This window comes from Rhopalosiphum padi, chromosome 1, assembly GCF_020882245.1.
Source record: "Rhopalosiphum padi isolate XX-2018 chromosome 1, ASM2088224v1, whole genome shotgun sequence".
Classification (NCBI taxonomy): Eukaryota; Metazoa; Arthropoda; class Insecta; order Hemiptera; family Aphididae; genus Rhopalosiphum; species Rhopalosiphum padi.
Genome location: NC_083597.1, coordinates 79,574,637 through 79,595,035, shown reverse-complemented (window position 1 = coordinate 79,595,035; position 20,399 = coordinate 79,574,637). Strand labels below are relative to the sequence as shown.

The 20,399-nt window shown below is 31.7% G+C and overlaps 1 long non-coding RNA gene across 2 annotated transcripts in view; it reads left to right on the top strand.

Moving 5' to 3' along the window:
• LOC132918251 (uncharacterized) overlaps positions 1-20,399 on the top strand; it is a 106,019-nt gene that overhangs the window by 17,090 nt on the left and 68,530 nt on the right. The window contains exon 1 of one of the 2 annotated variants that reach the window (XR_009660432.1): positions 109-284. The exons of the other annotated variant lie outside the window; for it this stretch is intronic. This is a non-coding gene — a long non-coding RNA (uncharacterized LOC132918251). Of the gene's footprint in view, positions 1-108; positions 285-20,399 lie in introns of those variants that run through there. 2 annotated transcript variants of the gene reach the window in all.

Sequence of the window (20,399 nt, the reverse complement as noted above, 5' to 3'; positions counted from 1 at the left end):
ACCAACGAGTGCGTGCGGTGCCAAAAGTCGAGAGAGTGGAACGTTTCGATAAGAGAGAAAAGCTTTCGGCCGACAGTTTGTTCGGCACAATTAAAACAGACGCCGTGCATATACGCGAAACTTTTCACCGATGAAAATATATTATACAGATGTTCGATATCGTTAAACTATATAATATATATATATATATGAATGTCCTTCTCGGAGAAAATCTTGCCGAGTAGAGAGGACGGGGATCGGGAACCGAGAATTCAAGATGTTGCAATAAATTGTACACATAAGGAGTAAGAAGTTTTATGCACTAATAATATTAATGATACTTTAAATCGAACCCAGTGCGTCGAGAATGCACGCAGAGAATCGGAAAAAGCGCGTTTTCAATTTAACAGTGAGCTAGTAAAAAAATTATTGGTCAAATTATTTTGAATATCTCCCTGAATTTGTTTTTTTATTACACGTTTTGTAGAAAAAAATATTCTATGTAGTTTTTACCGAGAAAACATGCGTATAGCTTATATTTTTGTTAGGTATTTTAAATTATTATTGGTGAGAAGAATGAAAAATACATTTATACATTCAAAACTGAAGGGATCAGTTTTTTTTTTTTTTTTGATTCGTGAAATGTTGGAGTTTTTGACTTTACCCAAAAAATGAGTGTCCGACTTAACTTTTATTTTTCAAAGTTTTGAGTTGAAGCTAATTATACAGAAAAACACTCTAGCACACCTCGTATAATATACAATGTACATATTATATTAGTTATAGGTATAATTTAAAAGCTATATAATTTATCCTTTGTTATTCATAAATCTTATAAACAGTGATCCCATTTATTTGTGTGTGTAATAATAACATTCACATGTAAGTGTGAAGTCATATCATTAAATGTATATTTTTTTTATTTTACTAGACACTTGAACTTATTGTATTTGTAAAAAATAATTATAAAAATGCTTCACAATAGCTTATTTATATTTAGGTACCATCAAATATTGTTTAAATATATGTATAATTAATTTTTAATGTAAAATAAGTTTTCCATTATATTGGTACTTGAGATTAGTTTCATTTAACATCATAATATTATACTATTCTACATTTATCTATTTAAAATTGAATGTAAACTTTAACTTCTATATTTCAAAGAAGTTTAAAATTGTTTTGAAATACGAATATTAAGTATTTTTTCACAAATTTATTTTTACTCTTTTAATAAACAAAAAATTATTAGAAATTTAGAAAATTCTATGCCTTCGCAACGTAAAACCTGTGACATAATTTGTCACGATGGCATGAGATGATGTATTGATGTTATTCCCATAATCCTATTGTGTTTTTTATTTGGTTTTCTGTCTGATTTCTACCTATTTAACGTCGTATTGTGTAATAATATATTGTTTATAACAATGCTCTATACTCACGGAAAGTAATCATAATATATTGTTTAATTTAAAAAATGCTTAAGATTTATTATAAACACACACATATATTACTATAATATATAAAATTAGGTTATAATGTAAAAGTCATGGTTCGAAGAATCGTTTAAACAAAACAATTCAAAAGATGTATGTTAAAATAATAAATGTTAAACGTTTCCAAAAATCTAAATAAATATCTAGAAAATTAGATTTCATACTTTTGTAAACGATGAACAACATAATATATCCTATTTTTTATTTGCGCACGACTGTTCATATTAAATGTGTAACTGAAAATAATTTTATTATTACAGCAGACTATCTTTATTGGTACAGTGGGAAGGGGGCACTGTGTTTCATTGTTTTGGCCCGTGTTGTATCTCTATGCAGTCTGATTAATAAAACAACAATTTCCCTTTATAATTGATGTACCTTATTCAATTTATATATGAACAAAAATAAGCAAATATATTTTGTAAAATAAGTTTACAAATGGTATTTAGACTTCAAGAATAGCCTCAGATGATTCATGAATGAGATAATCGAAAAACGATAATATTTTCTATAGGAAAAGTTCCAAATTACACCATCCGTTGATATTCAGTAAATATAACAGTTGAATGATAACATACTCATGTGTATTATATAATATTCTAAGTTGTTCAATCATCACACGTAGGTATTTGTATTTGTTTGTATTTTAATGTTTCAATTTATTTTTAAAACAGAATATCCGGTAAGTAGGTACCTATGCTATATTATCAGTTGTTGTTATTTAAATATACTATATCTTGAAAAAATTATGTAACTCAATGAACTACATAGTATAGTATTATTTAATTTAATTTGTATATGTTTATTTATATTTAACTGTATACTATATCAATATTTTTATTAAATTATACAATTTTATAATTTTATTAAGTCAAGTGTAACTTCCTATACATCTATATATTGTTTAATCTAGGATAGGCTATTGCGTTTAAATTATTATTATTTTAATTGTTTTTGTTTAATGACCTGAAGTCTCTAGTCTCTTTAGATCAATCCTACGCCTATTATGTAAATATACAAATAGAAATCAGAATCTATTATAATTGTCTTTTCTTCTTCTAGTTTCGAATTTTAAGAAAATATAACTTTTATTATTTGAGAAGTTCGTTTAATCACCTCCGATTGTTGTATACAACGTAATAATCATATATATTAATTTATTGTACCTTGAAATCATTAAACGAATCATCACAATATTATATTGCGATTATGTGTGCTGCATTCGGGTTTTTTTTTCATAAAAAACTTTCTTTTCACTGTTTTGAAAATCATAATAAAGTAGTGGAACTAAACGGCTACCACTGCAAAACACGGCAGTGTACATTTATTATTTACTGCAGTTATATTTAATCAAATTAATAAGACACTCTTAATACTTACTCCAGACACAGGTTTACAAGTATACACGGTTTTTCGTTCACAGATGGATTACTTTATGTCTCGAGTTCAAGGCGGTATACACATATGTATACTCGGTGAACCTATAATGTTGTGCGTATAATATGTATATACTGTATTCGCGCATCTGGTATTAGACGAACAAATTATTCAAAAGAAAGAAACCATCGGGGACTGGTATGAGGTTTTTAAAAGTTATTGTATCGAGGATATGAGACGTGAATGTTGAGTGGAATCGCGGTTCAATTTGAAACTTTACATGCTAACGAGCGACTTACTTTACACTAAGAAAATTGAGCTAAGTTGTGCGCCCCGTGATTTCTTATTTTTTCCGCGAGGCATTTTACGCGGTTTCTATGTTATGAACAATTTGATTAATATGTATAAAATGTATACATGTATATTGTATATTTTATATATATTATATAGAAAACCGAGAAAACTTTATGTAGTGTTTACTCAATAGAAATTTCGAAAACAAGCCGCTCGCTCCGAAGTTAAAGTTAGGTAAATGATCATTAAATCATTGCATCGCAACAAACATGGCAGATTAAATATTATTTCAACATCAATTATAGTTTGGCAAACAATTTTTTCTTAAACTAATACTGTCAGACGTATATTATATATTTATACACTATATAAAGCGGCTGTTATTATATGTATAATTATGTATATATATTATGTGTATGTGAAATACGCGTATTACCTATTATACCTATAACCTATAGAAGAGTGTACAGAGCGTGTGCTTCACGACGTCTTGTTAAAAGTTGACGTAGTGTGCGCATCACTTCACTTTTTTAATAAATCGTAAAATCTTGTGTGCACTGTAGACGTTCGATATGAATATGAGTGTACGCATTATAACAATATAATAATTATTATCATCATAATTTCATCGTGAGTTGGTTCGAAATATCCTATTATCATAATTTGGGGCTTCTGGCTCCATTTTAACAGGGAGATTGAATACACTGTAAGCAGAACATTCCAGCTTTAATTTTTTTTTTTCGTCTCTCTGTAAAAATGGAGCCAGAAGCCCCAAATTCATACTACTTATCATATCGTCTTCTGAGAGAACTATCATATTATTATAATGTTATATTTATATACAGTTGAGTTATACTATTTCCACTCATATATACCTATACACTTTTTATATTTACGCCGTTCGGGTAAAAAACTATTCGCACTCGGTGCCGTCCGGTCACACACCGTCGTGGCAGTCTATAAAACAATATATAAACGCGTTTAATAACAGTTTCTCCTCGTCGATCTTCCTTATACGAGAGCTGAACGTACGGATATTTAATATGGCGTCTTTGGAGAAAAAAATGATTCGAACACGCCGGACGAGGGAGACGGTAACGCGTACGGTGCTGAACACGACCGATACGGTTATGTTATTATTATTATCGTTATGCGTATAAGTAATAATATAAGACGCGTATATAGGACGGTGTGCATAATATAATAATAATAATAATAATATGGTACGGCGAAAGGATCACAAAGTTCGCTCGCGTTATTACTATATCCGTCCGGACGGATTCCGTCGGCTTCCATCGCATCGCATATACATATATACGCATAATATTCTTTCACGGGCATCTGCGGCAAAGGGTATATACCTGCAGCTCGGAGCGACCGCGTTTTTTCATCTTCGGTTCGCGCGTAAAACTTATAAGGGTTTTTGATCGAACGCGCGTTTACGCCGTCGCTAGTTGTTTTTGACAGACGCTCGCTATATATATATTATTGTATAGGACGCGTGCGCACCGCACAACGTGTGGTGTATAATACTTCGCCCGCACCTCCGCCGACGCCGCCAACCGTTTTTTCGAATGATTGATAACAAACGATCGCGCGTACAAAACTCTTTTGAAAACACGAACAGCGAGGAACCTACTCCCTCCCCCCTCCACCGCACACACACGCACACCGCCGGGAGAGTGTCGAGAGGGCGCGAGCTTTTAATTATTTTATAGACTTTCTCTTTCCCTCCCACTCTTCCTATCGTCCCGTCTCCGCGGCTCGTTATACATACGTCATATTATATTGTACTCGAAATTATATTAATATATATATGTATAAAATAATAACGCGCGTACAAAAATCTTCCGCTTATCCGAAAACCTGTCACAACGAAACTTTTCCGATGTTTCTGCACATATATATACGTACGCATCGCTGTTACGAACACGCCGTCCTCCTACTCATTCTCCTTCTCTTTCGTCCTCTCGTCCTGCTGTGGCCCGACGGGCGTACTCCGTCTCAGTGCAACACTCGAGCATGTTATCCCAATCTCCGTTCGTTATTTACCACGTGAAACCTCTACACACACACACACACACACACACACACATACACACACACCGACATACGGTACACCAGGCAGGTGAAGTTGAACATAATATTGTCGGGAGCGAGCACGTCGAGCACGTCGAACACTGTACACTTCCGCGATGTGATCATTGATATCCCGAATGTGACTGGTTTCTTATTGCAGCAGTCTTTAAAATATCAAGCACATTTGTCGACGTAATACAGGATGACTGGGTCACCGGGTTTCCGAGTCTACGTCATGACTCGGTTACTGCAACTGTGACATAAGAGTTTTACTTGTATCAAAATATTATAATAATATATTAATATGGCGCTAATAGAAGATATACTGATCTGTCAGTGGAATTTGGTATTCACACAATATAAACATATAGTGAGTAGGACTAAGATTTCAATGGCATTTGCATCAAGTGGTATAGCTATACCTAAATCTGTTTCGGTAAAGATGGTGTTGCATCTTGCGCACATATCTATTGACAAATGGATATTACAATGCACTTTTTAGAATGTTTGGTTATTGAAAGTATTTTTACGACATAATTATAAATATTTATGATATACATTATTATGATTGATATATTATATAATTGTTTACAAATCATAAATAATTGTACGGAAAAATTTTAATTGTATGATTATGTTTCAAGATTTCGACTATGAGGTGATCCCCATTTATGATTAAATATATAATCTTCAATCATCGCCAACAAATAGTATGTATCTGATCTTGAGTTTTATATTCCATATAAGTTATTGATACGGATAATATCTAATGGGCAATATATACCTGATATGTATATTGTATATAATATGTGTAAAATAATTTTATAATCATTAAAAATAAATAAACCAAACTCAGCGTCATAACACCAATTCACTGCCAAATTATCATATAAAATAATTTAAAAAAGATTTATTTATATACAAGTATATGTTGCATATATGTATGCATAAGTTAAATTTTAAAAATTTCGTATACCTATAATATTTTTGTTAAAGTATAGTTTCTAATTAATTTCATATAAGTATTTTAATCCAATAAATTTCAATTTTAATTTAATTTCCATCATTCTTGAGTTTCGAGTCATTGATACTTAAATATTCGACTACAATATAGTATTATAGTTTAATCTATATAGATACTTTATAATATAACGTTAAAATTCGCTTTTACGAATTTAAGTATAATATTAGTATTTAGGGTATAAAATAAAAAATAAGAATGACATTGACTTATATTTCTGCCAACCGTTTAAATGGATACCGCAAAAATAATGTTTATTGATCCTTGCACATTGCGTATATTTTTAAACCCTAGCTACTGCTGTGACAAACGTCGTCGTAGTTTAATTATTACGTGCGAACATAGAATTGCCAAGAGTTTTTCGTTTTTTTAGATACTTATAATATTTCACGCAAAATATCGCACGTGTTTGATATGATTTTGGCAATCGCATGACTTTTTTTCGGTCTGAATACGTCTTTCATAATAACGAATACGCGATCTTTAACCGGATTCACACTAATGACATGCATTATAAGCGACACTATACATTAAAAACGTTATTCTTTAAGTCGAAATTTCGTAATTTTAATATTTACCATTTTTTTTTCTTTTAAGCTCACGAAATGTCATAAAGTATCTATCAATAGAATATGCGTGTACAATTATAACATCACTCAGGGTTAAATGCCATTCTTTTGCGTCGCATGAACTGTATGTATGCATTACATTAAAAAAATAATGTTCATATATAATTTTTATGAAATTTTTATACGCAATGGACATTACATAATAATGCATGCACGCAAACGTATAATATACAATATACATACATACTCTCACCGGTGAGCGATATCGATGGTCACGACGATAGATATTTTATACATTATATTATATTATTAATATTACCCAGGCAAACGTCTACCACAGTAGGTATGTATGTTTATGTATACCTATACATATATTATACGAGTAGTCATCAGTACGTTAAACCGAAAACGCGATAATTTGTATGTCGTATAATATTTCGTGGAGGAATAATAAAAAAATAATACCTTCAAAACTCACCTACACGCGACAACGAGCTGTGTAACTGGTCTTGATTTGTTTCGCGGTCTACCGCGTTAATAAATGTTTTATTTTTTTTTTCTTATGGGTATATACCTATTTGTATGTACATTATAATATATAATCACTGTGTTTACATTTACAATATTATAATCTACAATCTTTATCTCGGCTGACGATCTTTTCTGAATAAATATTGTTTCGATATCGTCTCATAATAATTTTATATATTATTATGCATTCGACGTCATAATATTATCGGATATATATTATATCTAAGTAGGTACCTACGGGGCTCCGGTATTCTTAAAAATATCATATGTATACGTAGTATATTACATACGTCGCAAATTCTTATAAATGCAATTTAGTTATTTAAAGCATGTATTATAATACATACGTAAAACACGTTTTAGGAGAAACCAATTCATTCGATTTTTTTTTTGTTAAATAACTACACGCGGCAATTGCAGAATAAATAATTCTTCGATATAATTTTATAGGTACCGATTTTTCATGCATTCACTAACGACACTATAATTATTTCACAAAAAATAATTTAAATAAATGCAATATTTTGTCTAATAGGAAATTATTATTTTCAAACAGTTTTTACAAATTATACAATAATTTGAATATACTTATTAATAATTAATAACCCCTATATATATTTTAAATATATTATCATATTATATAGACTATATTATAATTTAAAATCGCTCGTACTACTTTTTTAAGTATAATTATTTATTTATAGTACCTATAAAATTGTTCTCTGCAATTAATTTCCATAATAATTTAAAATAATAAAGAATAGTTCCCATTTGAAAAAAAAAGAATTTTATACCACCCCAATACCCTTAAATACTCAATCATATAAGAAAAACTAAGTCATTAAAACAAAACGTTAACTTAATAAATATGATACATCCTACTATTTCTACTAGATATTTTAAGTTTTCAAAAATCTAAAATTGAGGCACCCTGTACAAATAATTTAACTCAAAAGGCTGTGCTGTATATTTCTATTATATGTGAAAAAATCTCAAAATGTTTCTATACAATATAAAAGATTGGTCATCGTCTGCAAAAATAAAAAGTCCAAATTTTTTATACATTAAATTTATTTTCCAAGAAACAGGTAACGCGGGGCTCTCAAACAGTTTTCGAACAATTGTATTTCATTATCGATAAGTGTAAAATATACACTAAACATATTGAAACTGTGCATTGTCCTTGCTTCGAAGGGAAGGTAGTTCACGTGGTTTTTATTCTCGATCGGTATATGAAATATTTGTTTACGTTTTTTACTTCTAATTGACTGCTATTATTCTTAAATATTATTCCTACAACATATAATTCGATTCGATTCGATTCGATTCCCTCAAACGAACCTTATACATAGCCCCCCGCGGTCAATATGCCTTCGAGTCGACCGCGGTGCCTAAATTTAATACATCGAAAAGATTTATCAGTAACGTTAAACAATATACGTATAATACTATAATGTAATATCGAGTAACTCATACAAGTAGGTAATATAAAAAAAAAAAAAATAATATTTTTCTCGATTTGTAACCACCTTTTCTGTGACGACTGTGTGTATGATGAGAAATTAACTTGAGGAATAGATAAAATAAAATATCGTATTTTTTTGACGATTAAAAAAGTTATTACAATTCGCCAATCCTCAACGTTAACGCTTATCTAAAATATTTTATTTTTAGAATCATAAATAACCGTACATAAAAGATACAGAAGAGACTATTTAAAAATATTCGTATAGGTTGATTTCGAGTAACATCCGAAGGTTTCTGAGCAAATTTTAATAGAATATTAGTTTGTTTTTACAGTTCATATTAAAACATTGTGGTCAACAAATATAACATGTACCTAATACGCTAATAATATAATATTACTGGTCTAACTCGTGATAATAAAAATACACCTCGTATAACACATAGCAACATCATATAACATATTCTAATAGTAAATCGTAGATGTCCATGTAATACAATATCTATGTATTGTCAATAATAACATATCATCTAAAGAACAATATATAGGTATCTCGCGCAACAAATTTCCGGTGCAACAAAATCGGTAGCGCTCAATGCTGCAGTACGGACGTGTGGGCATATGCAACGTAGTGTGTTATTATGGACTATGATGGTGTGTTACAGTGAGAATCTGGTCGTATAATAAAATATGTTCGACATCGACATTTTTTTATTTACTTATTTTTTTTTTTCATTTTTATTTTTCTCAGCGAGACCGCATAAATCTTAGAGACGAAATTGATTTATGCCGCGCGTAATACCTATGCATCCCATATAGCCGCCGCCGAACGCGCGCATGTTGGGTGGGCGACGGTTATTTTTATTTTTCGAAAAATACTTTTTTTTTAATCTTTTTGTTCCCCCTTCACGTCCCGATCTTCTAGCGTTCGTCCGTCGCGCGGGCATCTCTTTCCAAACAGTGATTATCGCACCTGGCCGCATGCTGAGCCGAATATACCAAAAACCACAATTTCTCGATATCGTTCAATCTGTAAGAATAAAATAAAAACGAATATGAATACATAATAATAATAATAATACGCTTGTGTATATACATGATATACCAAAGACAATACGGCGGTGGCGGCGGCGGGCACAGTCATATTTTAATATACGTCCAGCGCTCGCGCGCGCGCCCGTTCGGACACGCCGGGTCGATAAATAACTCACCGAGAGAACTTTTTACCGGGCCCCGATTATAATTTATTCGACGTGGTCTGCGCTGGAAAGGAAAAATGAGTAAAAATAAAAAACGAAGAAAAAAAAATTGTTGTTTTCCGTTGTCGGACACGTCGAACTACGTCGTCTCTCCGCCGCCGTGTCACTACCGCTTTGATGCATTGCCCGGTTATCGGTCCGCGCATTATGCCCATATATAATAATATATATATATCGTATACAAATATATATATACGCCTCGCTGGTACACACACCACACACACACACACATACATACAAACATTGGTTGATAAGTAGCTATTGGATTTCGAACCGATTATAATTTACCTCAACGTCATGATAATAACAATTTTTTAATAATAATAATAATATATTTATTATAAATTATAATAATATTATATTATCGTGTGCGATTGCCGCCGTACGTAAAATATATAATAATAACAGTATAATATTATATCTGCACCTATATCGTAATAATATTTAAGACAGTCGATTATCGTTCCCGCCGATCGACGCGTATATTTAATATTATTATACTAAATACACGAGCTTCGAGTTTTTTTCCTCGTTTTATTTTTTTTTTTCCTATCAAATTTTTTACACGAGCGACTTATTTACGCGTCGCATTACGTGTATAATGTTGTATATTATGATATTATAAATGGATCGTCGTTATTCGTTTTTTTTTATTTTTTTATATTAAAGACACATCGCGTATAGAAATATGTTAACACGAATCGATCAGTTCATTTAACACATCACATGATATAACAACCAACTATAGGTATACGTATCGGTCCGCTTTACACATGTATAATATATAATACTCAGTCCTATCCGTTCGGTTTATTACGCGTATATAATATGTTTAAACAAGCCGACCGTACTTATAGTAGTAGTTACACGGCGATTTACATATATTTAAATGATCACTCATTTTTTATCTAAAAATACATTGTTGCGGTGTGCATTGTGATGTACACATATACGACCTCTCTCTCGATCGGGTACGATTAGCATATTTAATATGTATAGGTAAATCGAAAAAGTGAGCCGCAAACAATAGAACAACGAAAACTCTTTTTCGTAACTAATTTGTTTGCTTGTAATTAAAAACAAAAGTTTTAAGCTGTTATATTAATTATATAGTACGTGTACGTACGCTGTAAAAATACCGGAAAGACATAGTTTTGATCGACATTAGTTCTTTAAAACATTTTAGCGATCGTATTCTCCGCGCCACGCATACTTGACGCTTGCAACTCCGCATTACATTATATTATAAAGTATTATACTATTGTAATATGTTGTGCACAGTAAACCTATCTGCAATAGTAGGCTTTATATTATAAGAAAACTCAGAATAATCATTTCCCCGACTTCTAAAAATTCGCAAAATATACGGCAGGTATCATGTACCTGCCCATCTACAATACTGTCAATACTGCATTATCTTTAATAATAATAATTTAACTATATAATTAATAATTATATATAAAAATCATTTGTATATAGGAAATATTAAATGTTGTAGGTACATTAGGAATTAAAACAAAATTTATACAATATATTATATACTAAATATTATATAAATATCGAACAAATCTATTATAATTCAATTTTTGTAAAAATACACATAATATAATGAGGTATATTGCACTTCTGCGTTTTAATTTATGATCGTATTAAAACGTGTCAAAATATTAAAATTAATTATGAGTTATATGTTTTTGACACATTATTTATTTTTCACTCGATAAATTATACATATAACGTCCAACGGGGAATGTATGCTGACCATGTGACGAATTTGATGTAGGTATTTAATAGCCATTATGCGTGACTTTTATATAATAAATAATATAATATCACTCTGCGTAATATATATTATATATATTGTGTGTATGTCATTGGTCATTTGGAAAAAGTTGTACGTTTGTGACAAAAAAAACTATGTTCTCAAAATTATTTGATTTTTTTCCTCGTCAAAAGTCAGCTTTCAATAGTGGTTGGCACCAGTCGTACCAATTATAATCATGGTAATATATAATTATTACCATTTATTTTTTATTATTATCATACAATATCTAGGTATATTTGTACGTAGTTAATTTTTAACAGCAGCATATTGAAATTTATTAAACTAACATCATTGTTTTATTAATTCAAAACATTTTTTTTATGTCCCAATTTAATAAAGTTATTATGAAAACACTTGAACAAATAATAATAATAAATATTTAGTGAATATTATTTGACCGGCTACCTTCGATTAACGCAATGTCTCTCTTTCTACGTGTGTGCACAATTGTAAAATTAATTTCTACAACTTGACTGTAAAAAACAATATAATTCCAAACTGGTTGCTCCTTGTATACAAAATCATAATTTATCACTCGTTATTAAAAAGACATAGTTTCTCGGTATGCACTTGAATTTATAGTGAGAGAGAGGGGGGGGAGGGAGATAGACACAGAAACCGTGCACTGGTGCAGCTACCGGTTTAGACCAGGTCCACGCGGACGCGAGCCCCGTTGAATATTGTTGTGTACAATGTACATATATTATTATTATAACATAATGACGACGTTGTACCGCTGGACGGTTAGCACTTAGTAGAGAGTGAGGGAAACAACACAACTAACGTTTTTTTGAAAATCAACTCGACGATTACCTGCCCCCCGTAAATACACTATGTACATACATATATATATATATATATATTTATAAGCGCTCGATTAAGAGGTTTGCACTTGAAATTACAACCCTTACGCATAAGGCGAATAATATTGTACACACGCGTAAACACAGCACAACAAGTACACACGCCGTACACAAGGACAGGATTCAGAATTTGAACCGCGCGGTGATATAAAGTATTATAGCTTCACAACGTTATAATATGGCACGGAATGCGAAACCCGATATCGATTCGATGCTAATGTATTAATTATAAATGTGTGTGTATAATAATAAATACGTATTATTGTGTCTACGTGTGTATATATAGGTAGATACTTACACACGTCAGCAGTGGCTGATGATGCATATCTGTTTTAGATTACCGAGATAATATTATATAATGTTATACGGGACGACGTTCCGGACACTTATCTCGTCTGTTGTAACTAAATCGTTTTACGATTATTTGACATTGCGAATTTTAGGTTCAATTATAGAATGTCTGACTATACGACTTGCACGGCGGTTGTACCGGAAATATTCCTAGTGCTGAAGCTGCTGTACAAAATCATTGTTACTTCGTGACTGTAGTATAACATAATATCATATATACCCTATATGATGTAAAATCGGAGCAATACATAACCAGGCGCATTCAAATTTCCAGCGTTTCTCGCTCGACGAATTTCTGTTCGGAGACATATCTTTGACGATGCGCCCATCGGCCGTCACACGCCGCGTAATATACAATACTTACATGTTCGGTTTATACGGATAAGAAAGAACGCGCTTTTGATGTCTTTGGCGGTGTGTGTGTGTGGGGGGGGGAAATAACACCGACCTTTGTGGTCGTGGCGACGACGGCGACCGAATCGTATAATGTATAGCCGTATAGGAGGTAGTGTAGGTACACGATATAATAATAATAATATTATGTACCTGCGCATTACGTTATTAAAATATTCCACAACACTCGGGAAATTAATTTTCATTAAATAAGACGGCCGCGCAGAGTCATGCGCGTCCGTATCAATTGATATGTACCTAATGGCGGCGGCGTGTGTATTCATATAACACGATAACATTCTATACTATTATAACGTCTGCATATACATATAGACGTATCTGTCTTATTTTTTTATTTTCCGTGTCAAAAACGTCATTGTGTCTCGCCTTTCGAGGGGCGGCGGCGGCGGCGGCGATGACGTCGTATTATAATGATATCCGTCCGCGTTGTATTTACAAAGCGTAATAAATAGCCGTGTAATTATTATAAAAGGCGATGTCCCGCCGACGTCACCGGCGAGCGGGGAACGCGTCGTCGTCCGCGGGGACACTGATGCAAATTAATGATTCCGGGGGATTTCGTGGCGTATATTATATAATAATAATAATAATAATATATACACAGCACAACCGCGCCGGACCCGTTGTTCGACGTCGACGACGTAAATATGATGATATTACTGCTGTGGTATTATATTATTATTATTGTGTGCATATATACATATACATATATATATAAGTAAAGTTCCTGGGTGTATATATAAATATATGTCTGTATGTATATATTTTTCAGTAGTATATATATACATATAGAATATTAATGTACGTGGCAGACGATATTCGTCCGTGTAAAATATTATATTATATACTATCGTAATTGTTGTCGTCATATTATTATATTATATTATATTATCTAATACGTATAATGGTTGCGCGCAGCATAATGATATGATGTATACGACAACTCCGAACTGTCGTCGACCGGTATAAATCGTCCGACCATTGTGCGGAGTTCGTCCGACGAAGACTAAATACAGTCGTCTGTACAGCGACGCCTTTTTGACAGGTAGTATAGGTGTACGTCACAATTATTATATGCCTTAAATCTGAATATAATGCGATACATGCACCACACGTCACGTACCTACCTATAAATGATATCGTACAATAAACGCACATCGGTGCTTATATAATATGAACGCTTTACATCAGTGACGACGAGTCTCTTACGAAAGGTATAGCTGCCTGCCGGTTCGCGTGTCTTTCTGAACGATAGTTTCGATATACGAGGAGTTTTTTAAACATATGTTGAGATTTGAGGGGCAAAAAATAATAACAAATTGTTAACGTCAGCACTGCGCAGTCACTTGACGGTCATCTCAGAATAATAATTTGGCTAGATATTATACTCCAGAAAATATTCGTAAATTATTTTTTATGAAAACTGGCTATATATCGTGTGTTATCAGCGTGCCATCAATGTTTGTCAATGCTCATAGAATACGGTATTCGTAGTTCGTACCCTAGCTATTATGCGATCTATCACATTAATTTGATACACATGTGGGTACATTTATGATAAACGCAAAAGAAAAAAAAAATATTATATTAATTGTTTTAATGAGCTAAGTATGGTTTGTATCACAATATAATTCAGACATTTTAAGTACCTATACCCTATAGCCCCTTATGATAAATAAATAGCTTAATTTAAAAAAACTATTGTGCATTTACTTGATATACTTACCTTTTAAAATTAAATAAATGTATCTTCAGATCTGCTTATAATGATCGATTTATTATGCTTCTGTGGCAACACTTCTGATGTTAATCCTAAAACATATTTTTAATAATTAACTGTTCTATGTTTATATCCTATAATATTCAAACATGAATATAATGTCCATTCATTCATCTGATATAATACATAGTAAAGGTTACACTAACGTATGGCGCGAATAACATTGTCTTAAAAAACGTAGATCACATAATTTAACACTTTATACTCACAAATTGGCAGGTCACATATAAAACATTGTTCTCAAACAAACAGGTTACATACAACACGAATGTCTGGGATACCAAGAACCTAACTTAACTACTTAACAGGGTAGATGCTGATTGTACGTTATAAATACGATAATATTATATTACCGTGTGCGTATAATTCTCACGCGCAATAATACAATAGTTATTGAACAACGCGACCTTTGCACGAACCGAGTGCTTTCGTATACAATATTATAGTATATACATATTATTAAACATAATAAACTTATAAAGTATAATCATACAATATAACTTCATTTCGTCGGACCGTTCCAAATGCCATTTCAAAACATTCTGTGGCCCGGAAACACTGCACAATATGTTTCTTAAATACGCAGGTACAATAACAAGTCATTTTAAGCACACACTCACGCACACATACACCATTACAATAAATTAAATATAGGTAAATAACGTGCGTCGACAACGTTGCAAGTGCATTTGTTATACGTGTGCGCGGTGTCGATGTGAAAAGGGTTCCTCGGCCCTTTCGCCGTTGAATAAATGCCATTGCATGTTTATACAATAATATCATATAAAGGAGTAAAGGACCCGCGTGGTCAGAGCAGTTGTTTACACTTCACAATAAAACGGGATTTTTAGACGATTGCACGTGCACAATTAATATATTATATTTTGTTATACAATTAAGTATCGCGTATACACGTCACGCTGTAAGTATATTATTATTATATTGGCTTGTAAATACGAAACAATAACTGCAATCAAAAACAGCCCCTCGTTGCCGAGTCATATTATTATTCGTTCGTTACGAATCGTTCGATCTACAACGACCCTCAAAAACGTCCAGATCTGTCTATATATATATATATATATATATATATGTATTTTTAAATGCAATATTACCGAACATATACCGTTCGTATTTTAACATTATTTTAATAAAATATTTTTAGTGTTTATGCAGCTTTAATATTAAATAAAAAAATTTATGAGAATTACACTGACTTATATAAATGAATAGCAATTAGACGCGGTATATATTATATTATGTTCCCGCGAACTTGAGTCAAACTTTCAAAAACGAACTGCCAGAGATTATGTAAATAATTTAATTTTAAACAACAGAACACAAACCATCGCAAAAGTGTTAAACACATCATTTCATATACTGTTTTGAAATTTGTCGAGCAAGTTTTTTTTTTTTTCGAACCATTTAATTATTTTTTAATAATTGACTGTGATAAAATCACTCTCGATGAGAATTATATGATATTAATAATCGTTTAAATTATTTTATTTTAAGAATATAATCGAAAACTAAATATTATATATTATATGTATATAATTATTATACTTTCTCTGTAAAATACGCATAAGATGTCTCACTCCTCTCGAAATGTGAAATATAGAAACTTTACCTGCATTGTTGGTTAAAAAGTCAAAAAATATACACATAAGTATTTAAAATCCATATTGATATTTAAAAAAATAAAAACTGTCGTCTCGTTGTACATCTTTTGCGTAGGATTACGCGATTTTCGTCGGAAAATAATTACCACCATAATACCCGGTCGCAGAACTGGTTACGAATTCACCGGTGAACCATTCATAATTGTCACAGCTATAACACTGCTGTGAATATTGTACTTATAACGAAAATAATTTAAAACGAATCACTTCTTATAATGTGTTCGGAATGAAGAAAAAACGTAGTCATAACAAATTACGACTGGTTATTATTTGATCGCGCGGCCTTTCGTCATCGTTTCGAATAATAACTTTCAGTCTGCTATTAATCATTATATATTTTTATATACGCGTATATTACATAATATATGCATATCTATAGGTAATATATTACCATAATTACGGTAGGTATATACGCGTAAGCGATTCCGATCGACCGACCGAGATAAGTCCAATAAACGCATTAATTGTCATTATAATATTATTCCAAAGCAATCAATTATCTGAACGTACATAATATACACTTACATATTATATTATACGTTTCCGTTAAACAACATTTTCTTTGGTAAAATTTGTTTTTCAATCCACCAAATTTAGCCGGATGCGTGGGACGACGTGGTTGCAGGTCTCAATGGCGCATACGCCAAGATGTTCGTCCCCTCTCCCCAATACCCGAGTTACATCCGGTATGGTTGAACATTGTACAATTTGTGTATATGCTTGCGGAGACTTTGATCTTGGTAGGTTAATGTGGCCAGTAAATATATATTTTTTTCTAATTTAATTTTTTTTTTCTTAAATGTTTAGTCGTAACCATCTATTTGCATTTCTGATCTTGTGTCAAAATCAAGTTTCTCACACAAATACACAATAATATAAATCAATCGTTCTAAAAAATATAGTCGTGATCATAATTATTATTTTTCAAATTCTTAATTCCCGAGTAGAATAAAAAATGTTTGTACAAAATCATAATTCTATATATTTAATTGGACAATTGTACTATTATAATAATACATAGATCATCATATTATTTAAGTGTTTACAAAAATTAATATTGACAATTAGTAATGCAGATTATAATATACATAATGTTATTACAATATATAATATGATTATATGAGTACCTACCTACTAATAAGATTTTTCGTTATATCTTGCAAGAATGACGTTTATGACTAATAGGTAGGTAACGATATAACCATTGTATATTTATACAATCAGCCCACGAAAAAAGATTCTGGCGCGACTGCTATACAGAGGTGTCGAAAGATATACACCTTAGAACCACCTTTAGACACCATATTTTAGGTTTTATCTAGATATGAAAACAAATCATTTATTTACGACTAGTAAACATTTAATATCCGTACTTATTATGAATTATAAAACTATATATGGTTTACTAATAATTTTTATTTTTATTTTAATATTGTTTATTACACCTTTTTTCCCGCAAATTTAGTCGCAGACAATATCATTACGTTTACTTAAACAAAATTCGTGATCAATTTTTGTAATACAAATGTAGAGTATACACTTCGTTTTATCTAAGACTATTACTGTACGATTACAAAAAACCTATCGCCATTAAACTATGGCAAAATATCGACTTTGGGATGTCGTGAAAATGGATAAACTATTAACCTAGATATACCTTTTGCGACCGGCCGATTCGACGTGTGTAAACTGTTGTCCGACGACATCCGTGTCGATTTTTCACAACCAATTGTTATTAGTAGTACCGGCGGTATTGTTATTATTATTATTATTATTATTGTTCTTCAGAACCCAATTGGTTCGAGTGCGTGAGAGCGATTATCAATTAATATCTCGTGTATATTAATATATATTATATGGACCCCCAGTCGATGATGTCATCCTGTACAATATAAATGATGTAACACGCGCGCACGCAGGATGTTCGTTCATTAACAGGCGAATGGTTGAAAATAATAATAAAAAAAACGAAAAAAATTGACTGATGTACGTCGGCGTCTATATGTATATATATATATATATAATAATATGATATGATTATGTACGCTATAAAATGTGTTACACGACTGAACACGCAGACGCGGTCGAATAATATACGCGTATATTATTATATAAATGCACAGACAATAATAATAATCGTAATAATAATAATAATAATATAGCCAATCGGCCAGGAAACCGATTATTGTCGCGGCGCGTTCGCGTTATCGTATGTGGGTAGTTTTTAACATATACGGGAATTAGTGATAATGGCCACTTGTGAAACAAGTCATTGAGCAAACGAACCGTAATGCATTAATATATCAATTATTATTATCAGTCATCATTCGACGCGCACACGATCGTCGTTTAATAGTTTAATACCCAATAATAATGACACTATATCGCGTTACCAATATAATTATTAATACCTATTAATAATAATAATAATATTATTGCGTAGTTAAGTCAATGATAGTACAATATACGCATACATTATAGGTACATTACTACATGAGGCGTTATAATCGTTATTTTATCGCTGTGTACTATAGGTAATAATCGTACAGACGACGACGATCGTAGTTCGGAAGTAGATACCTGTTGTAGAAACGTAATATTCGCTTTTCGTCGCAGCGCGTTAATAGAGGGAAGCGCGCGCGCGTGAATAAAACCAACAAGAGCCTTAGACGCCGACGCCTCCGCCGGTACTGAATATTGTATTAGTAAAAGTTTGGCATTTGTAATTCATTTGAAAAACTGAAAGAAAAAAAATAAGTAATAATAATAATAAAACAAAAGTTAAGAGTTCATTCTTCAAACAAACATCTGTTGGCAAAACGAAATACAATTAAAGAGAACGAAAGGGGTAAAGAGGAAAAATTATATTTATGGCCTCCCAAAATCTTAACCCTTTACCCCAATACGACGTCATCCCGCCATACGCACTTGGGTTTTATTTTGTTTTCACTTTTTTTTCCCGCTCTTAATATTTTTTAATCAAAGTGCAAACTTGAAATATCGTCGTATTATTGTCTTTCTCCCGCCGAGTTTGATTCAGTTATGACTTTGTTGTTGTTATTAATTTTTAATCTTTTTTTTATTTTAGTTTTTTTTCCACCCCCGCTGCGTCTCTTAAACTTTTTTCTACCACATTCGTATATATACATACACACAGGCGATGACGGATTGACGGGGGTAAAAAATCCCTCTATTTACTCGACTCTATGGTTTTAATAACTTCGAACCCTTTCGCGTAAGGCTTCTTTATTTTCATATTTCGTTTATTTTTATTTTATTTTCTTTTTTTTGCAAATAATCCCTGTAAGCAGATTTGACAGGTCATCGTTTAAATAACTATTTATAAAGTATTTTACGTTCACGTGCATTTCCGCATCATAACTTACGTATATTCTAATATATAAATACTTATAT